This window comes from Triticum aestivum, chromosome 1D (genome assembly GCF_018294505.1).
Source record: "Triticum aestivum cultivar Chinese Spring chromosome 1D, IWGSC CS RefSeq v2.1, whole genome shotgun sequence".
NCBI lineage: Eukaryota > Viridiplantae > Streptophyta > Magnoliopsida > Poales > Poaceae > Triticum > Triticum aestivum.
The window spans coordinates 495,906,063-495,913,937 of NC_057796.1; positions in this window are offsets into that span (position 1 = coordinate 495,906,063).

Below are 7,875 nucleotides of genomic sequence, written 5' to 3' on the forward strand. Positions count from 1 at the left end.
GTCTGCCAAGTTCCTAAGGGTAACCTTCTAGGTCATACACATCTGGCAATTCTTCAGAGCTTCAAATTCTCCCAGTCTTCGGAATCTTCAACCGTTGTAGTTCCCATTATCATAATGCACGGTAAATCATCTTCATTTCGAATGGTCTTAGTTGTCCGATATCTTGTACTTTCTGAAGTGGATCATCAGTCGAATCTTCGAGTGGTCCAAAGGAAAGGGGTATAGTCTCACTAAAGGGAATATTTGAATTAACTCAAAAGAGGAAGAGAGGTACAAGATTCTTTTGAAAAGAAAAGTTTTTAGAGAAAATCCTTCCTATGGGCTTGCCAGTTTCTAGGGTCACGTCCTACAGTCAACATGTGCTCCTGATACATCCTGTAGCGACCCGACCCGAATGGATCAAGTCTCTGTGCTTAAGTGTCATCCCTGGATCGGTATGCTGACACACACAGTACTCGAGGATTTATAACAGAGGTAAATCACATGTATAAAGTAACGTAAATACTATTACCTCAATCCAAATAGCGGAAGTAACAAGGTTGTGGATTCCCATCAACACCAACGGCAAAGTTGAGTGTAGAAATCGTAACCCTAACGTATCACTTACTCGTCGTAAGATATCCTGCAACATGAAACGTTGCAGCCCGAAAACGGGTCAGTACATTGAATGTACTGGCAAATTCACACCATAGAGAAATGATGAACAAAGGCTATCACTACATGCATATATGGCTGGTGGAAAAGCTCTATGGTTATAATGTTTTTGCGAAAAGCCAATTTTTCCCTACTGCAAAGGAATAAATTTTATTTAACTATCATGGTGGTTGTGAAACATTGAGAAGGTGACCTCCAACTCAATCCCAATTAAGTATCATCATTAACCCAACAAATTTAATTAAAGTAACATGGTGATGAGATCAACGGGATAATCCAAGAACTAGATACTCAAGATGTCCATAACCGGGGACACGGCTAATCATGATTAGTTTGTACACTCTGCAGAGGTTTGTGCACTTTTCCCCACAAGACTCGATCGCCTCCGTTTGATTTCTCGCACTACATGATGTTTGAGAAACGGATGACCGAGACACAGTCTTTCCGAAGAGGTCCCCTTAACCGATAGATAGGCCGGTACACCTACAATCCCCTACATCTGCTAGCCCATCATGGAAAGGTTTCCCACAACTTACTCGACTATGCTAGAGCCCATAATAGCTTGTGGCTGCACACGGAAGTTTCTAGCATGAATAATCTTATGATCCCTTTGAGCCTGGGTGGCGGACCTTATACATACAGACAACACTGGGTTCTCCAGGTGCCTCAATCCACCCAGATGTGAGTTTTAATTGCCACCTTAGTAAACCATTATTAACAATCTCACATCTGTCATGAATTTCACTCAAACCCAATCCACGTCTACGAGCATAGCATGGCAATATAATAGCAACGTAGAAGTAACTCCCCAGGGTTTGATAATCAAACAGGTAATAGGTACTACCTCAACTACTTCCCAATACCCACAATTTAATTAGGTCCTAACCATGCAATGTTTGAGGGTTGAATCTAATGCATAAAACTGGGTATGAAAGGGATATGATCAAAGTGTTACTTGCCTGCAATGTTGATGAAGATGATCCGCACTCAAAACTCTTGATAGTTCTACTCGTCACACTCCGTTTCAATCTATCGTAAGCAAACAATAGTAACCACACTTAAGCAATCACTCAAAAGATCAGAAAGAACGAGGAAAACAATTCGGAAAACTTCAAAACCAAGCAAATAACTCTTGCAACATAAAACAATTTCTAACAGTACCAAAAATTATGTGAATTTGGCCTTATCAGAAAGTTTAGGTCAAGAGCTTCGCTTTGCAAAAATAATCAACTCAAACGGAGTTACGGAACTTAAGTTATGAACAAAAGAAGTTTGAATTCAAATCTGATCTAATTCAAATTTTAAAATTTCAAAAACATGTTTGAGTTGTTTTACTGGATAGAGGGGATCATAACGAAGAAGTGGGCGTTGGTTTCATCGAAAACGGAGGTACGGATAAAAAGATATGATCAAAGGAAATTTGACTATGAAACAAATTTCGAAATTTGAAAATTAAAAAAAAATTGATGTGACAGGTTCACTGGATAGGTGAAAACAAGACGAAACTATAGACGCTGGTTTCATCTAATTTGGATGAACGAGTAAAAGTTATGGCTATTTGAAAAATCAGGGCCAAGCTGTTTTACAGAAGAAAAAAAATAGCTACGGATAAAAGAATTCTAGATCTAACGTATAAATACAGAGAACGAATAAATATACCTTTATAAGGTATAGAAAAGACGACTTCGGAGTGTGGAGACAACTTCCAAAAGTCCCGCCGGAGAGGAGAAATATATTTTTAGCTAGTCAAACCAAAATATTGATTTAACCCGTAATGGATAATTTTTGGAGGCTCTATGCGTCTATATTTATAGGTGGAAAAGAGGTTTAGGGGTAAAGGCTAGGCAATGGGGACTAAACGTAGACGAACAAATAAAATAAACGGGAACGCATGGGTAAAAGCACCACGGGCCGGCTGCGCGCGCACGCGTACACTGCAGTTTTTTTTTAACAAAAATCGGCCTAAGTAAAAAAATAAAAAGGATGGCTGGGCCTGGCCCATTTAGGAGAGGGAAAAACAAATGAGGCGCCCGCTGCCACTATGCTACGCGTGTGGGCGGTAAATAACTATGGGCCACATGTACAGTTTTTTTTCAAATTGAAACAGAAGGAAAACCGGATAAAGAAAATAAATTAAAATTTTATATAGGCATATTATATATCAAAATTTTCAGAAAAAGCTTTTCTACAACATGAACATTTTTGTAAAGTCAAATAAAATCCTCACAAACTTAAATAAAGCAAAAAGTGCTACTGCCTTAATAAAATACAATAAAAATCATTTTAAAATACCAAAATGATTTCAAATTTATTTCTCTCCAATTTTCTGATGTAGGGAATCATGTTACCCTATTTTTTGTATATTTTTATTTTGGAGAAAAATAATTTGAATAAAACTCAAATAAGTCCAATATTGGAAAAATAATTTCAATGGGACTTTGAATTTAATCCTTTGAAACTCCCAACTCCTATTTCATATGTTTTGAAGAAGTCATTTTATCTTCTCTCGTGAAAATCATTGAGTTGCATAAAGTTTCAGAATTGGAAAATATTTTCAAATGAAATTCAAATATTTTTCAACACCCCTTGTCATTTAAATAAATGGAAGAAGTCATGTCATCTTCTCTCGAGGGTTTTGTGATGAAAAGAATTTGAATTCATGGAGATCATAAAAGCAAAATGAAAGTTTGGGAAAGTCCTTTTATTCCCTCTCATTTAACTTTCAAAAGATTTCGAATTCCACTCACTTTCAGTCAATCAATCAAACAATCAATCCAATCTATCTGTTTATTATAACATTCCAAAATTTAGAATTTTGGGATGTTACAAACCAACCACCCTTAAAATGAATCTCGTCCTCGAGATTCGGAGAGGCTAGAAAGAAATAGGTTAGGGTTTGGGGTCTTCTCAAAATCCATTGATCATCACAGGGGGTCTGGGGTGCTACCACCCTTAGAAGCATGGTTACGGTTCCATCCAAACTCATATACTCCATCCATTATTCTTGACAGTGTCGGTCTTCTTAGATCTTCAGTATAATTCCTTCTCTAGGCTCTTCCGGTGGTGGCATAACCTTTTCCTCAATTCTTTTGTCCTTTCATCTTGGTAAGGTTCTTCCATGACTCGGTCTTCGTAGCTGACGGGTCTGGCGCCAAAACTAAACAACTATCGACATCTCCTGGTGGTCAACAATTTATGGTTTCTCCTGCAGGAAATGGGTCTGGTTGATCCTCACCGTATAACCTACGATTGGCAAGAGCTGCTTTGTACAAGGGGAAAAAATACTTACACCATTCTAAGGTTTAAACAAGGTTTAAATCGTCGTCACTCTACTATAGGCAAGTCACTCAGATTTACCATCCCGTATAGCAAGGCGAACAATAAGAGTAAGTCGGTATGGTGATCAATCCATCCCGCACCCAAATCATTACCTTGTACATGGTTTAGCGAATCTCGCATTCTAACACTCGGTCATCCTCACAAGCATTGCAGAATTTCTCTTGTCGACGAACCAAGTTCAGATAAATCCATGGATTCTACAAGCCAAACAAACATCTATCGTTCCTTCCCAACCCTCAGGTTTTGCGTAACTCCTATAAGATCGTTTGTCGATAAAATCGTAACTTCTTCCAGGGTTTTTCCTTCAGCAAGAATGTGCTCGTTTCTTGGCAGGTCCTGGGGCCTGTGGGTTATGGCCCATCTCATCACTGGTAAACCTTGAACTCATCATTGGGGAAACTGATCCTTAATCCAACATCCAACTTCCTAGCATACTTAAAATCCATCCAATTGTACTGTCTTCCTTCCTTCTATTGGCACCAAACTGGGACATGATTACTCAGACTCATCATGGAATTTCCATTGATCCATATTTCCAACATCATACCTCCTTTATATTCAATAGTAATTTATCTCTTCATCCTTGTGGGATATCCCACATACCGAAAAAAAAACTTATACTTATGAAGTCCATACTCCACTTCGTGGAACATCATTATCTTTTCCAGGGTCAAGCGTCCTTATTGGCCATCTCTGCATGGCACTTCTTCAACTGGGAAACATGAAACACATCATGAATTCTTGACAGTCCTTCGGGTGACTCCAGCTTGTTGGCCACTTTTCCCATACGCTCCAAAACTCGGTATGGTCCTACAAATCTCGGGGCTAACTTTCCCTTAACTCCAAATAGTTTAACTCCTCGCAGAGGGAACACACGTAGACATGCTCCATCTCCAATTTCATAGACTACCTACTTTACATTCAATAATACTCCATACCCTCATATTCTTGGGGTATCCAACATATCGAGATAAAACTCATACTTATTTTGTTCGAAATCCACTTCGTGGAATATCATTACCTTTTCCAAGGGTCAAGTTTCCTCACATGGTACTACCACCTTTAAGATGCACAATCTTCCATAGACCATATTTCTCATATCCTCGAAAATGGTCAAAACAACTCATAAAATCCAAATCAATACCAATGATGCTAACTTTATTGATTCTCAAATTATTACAATCTCCTGCATTCCATTCATTGCATCAATCCGACACCTCACTAGTAAAAGAAATGTCCACACTACTACTTCTATATTTCTCGTTGCAATCAACTATTTGTCACAAGTCTCCGTCTCCTTGGGGCATTCTCTGGCAACGTGCCCTGCTTCATCACAACGGAAACATATTACTTCTGACATATCTCGGGGTTTCCTTGTGATTATATAGCCTCCTGGGGTCCTCGTCTTTCCTTTTGGGCAATCATTTTGGTAGTGTCCTGAATTTTTGCACCTGAAACATGTGATATGACTCAGGTCTCTCTTTGTAGAAATTGGGTTGTTCCTGGGATCCAATCTACTTCTCTTCCTGGACTTTTCCGTTCCAATCAGGGCTTCTATTTCCTGTGGGTCATACTCTACTTCCTCTGTCGGGAATTCCACTAAATCCCCATTCAGACAATTTTGGGAGATGTGTCCTTCTTCTCCACATGAATAGCATGACTTGGTGCAGGGTTTAATTGGTTCTTCTTTGGGTGTGTCCTCCACCTCTTCCTTCATCACAAATTCCTCTAAAATTTCCATGAGGGCTCTTTTCATTGCTTCTTTCTTCTGCTGGATGGTCCTTTGTACCATGGGGTAGATGTGACACTGAGCAGGGTAGTGGGTAGTCCCTTCACACAAGAAACAAGTGATCTGCCTAGTTGGGCATTCTTCAGCTGGGTGTCTTCCTTCACAATTAGGGCATTCATCCTTGTGTTCCTTATGGTTGTGTCCTATTTCTCCACAAGGCTTGTATGCACAAGGTTTCTTCATATCCTTTCCATAAAGCTTCAATTTCTGGGTCACAAGATGAGATCTTTGTAGAGTCCACTTAAATTCTTTCCAAGTGGTTACTTCTTGCCATCCATTGATGGTTTGGTACATTCTCCACCAAGTAGCAGCACCTCTTTCAAAACATTGAAGAGCATGCCAGGTCATATCCTTTCCGACCATAGGGTTATTCTTCATGTGATCCTCCATGTTCTGAATCCATTGGTCCGTCTCCAATTGACTCATCGGTCCAGAAAATACAAGCTCATCTCCATTCATCCTCTATTGGGTCCATGGGTTTGGGGTGAGATAAGAGAGGTCGAGAGGGATACACACAATGCAAACAATAGTTTTCAAAAGACAGATTTTATTGTGGCTGTCGGAAAAACAACAAACAAATGACAGCTCACAAACGTCGCATCTAACGTAGGTATAACAGGAGTTGGGTCTTCTAGAGGTCAAAAATCTTCAACGTCGCCAAACTCTTCAAGTCTTGTTCATGCCTCCAATGGCTTCTTCCGATCATGCTTGTCCTTCTCAAGTTCTTTTGCCAAATCATCTCTGTTGACGCGAAGTCTCTCATGACGTCCTTTAATATTTCTGGAGTTGCGCTCCAACTTCTGGGTCTCAACATCCTTGACATGAACCCTGATCCTACTGTCCTTCAGTTCCTGACGAGTCTCCGTTATCTCGAGGTTTTGCTTTCCCTGCTTGGCTACTTTCAGTTTCTGGGTTCTGAGTTCTTCACGAAACACTTCTTTGTCAAATACTAGCTTCCTGCAGGTCCATCTTAAACTTCTTGATGTAATACTCCAGATCCTGGTGATACACCGGTCTAAAGTTAAAACTTCATCTTGCTGATAGGTGCTCCATCAGCCTTCTACCATCCAATCCTTCCATGCATATGCATGCTTAACTCGCACGGTGACAATAGCATAAGCGGACGATAACATCATCGATAGCCGTGTTTATGCCCATGTTACTGCCATGAGCTTTCATTCCATAATTGATATCTCCTGACTTTGGGTTTTCTTAACAAAAACTTTGAGTTCTAATGCTCCATGTTTCGGTCTTTCTCCGATACACCTTGATCTCGGGCATTGACGGCTTCCATAGTCTGCCAAGTTCCATAAGGGTAACCTTCCTAGGTCATACACATCTGGCAATTCTTCAGAGCCTTCAAATTCTCCCAGTCTTCGGAATCTTCAACCGTTGTAGTTCCCATTATCATAATGCACGGTAAAATCATCTTCATTCCGAATGGTCTTAGTTGTCCGATATCTTGTACTTCTTGAAGTGGTATCATCAGTCGAATCTTCGAGTGGTCCAAAAGGGAAAAGGGGTATGGTCTCACTAAAGGGAATATTTGAATTAACTCAGAAAGAGAAGAGAGGTAAAAGATTCTTTTGAAAAGGAAAGTTTTAGAGAAAATCCTTCCTATGGGCTTGCCAGTTTCTAGGGTCACGTCCTACAGTCAACATGTGCTCTGATACCATCTTGTAGCGACCCGACCCGAATGGATCAAGTCTCTGTGCTTAAGTGTCATCCCTGGATCGGTATGCTGACACACACAGTACTCGAGGATTTATAACAGAGGTAAATCACATGTATAAAGTAACGTAAATACTATTACCTCAATCCAAAATAGCGGAAGTAACAAGGTTGTGGATTCCCATCAACACCAACGGCAAAGTTGAGTGTAGAAATCGTAACCCTAACGTATCACTTACTCGTCGTAAGATATCCTGCAACATGAAACGTTGCAGCCCGAAAACGGGTCAGCACATGGAATATGCTGGCAAATTCACACCATAGAGAAATGATGAACAAAGGCTATCACTACATGCATATATGGCTGGTGGAAAAGCTCTATGGTTATAATGTTTTTGCGAAAAGCCAATTTTTCCCTACTT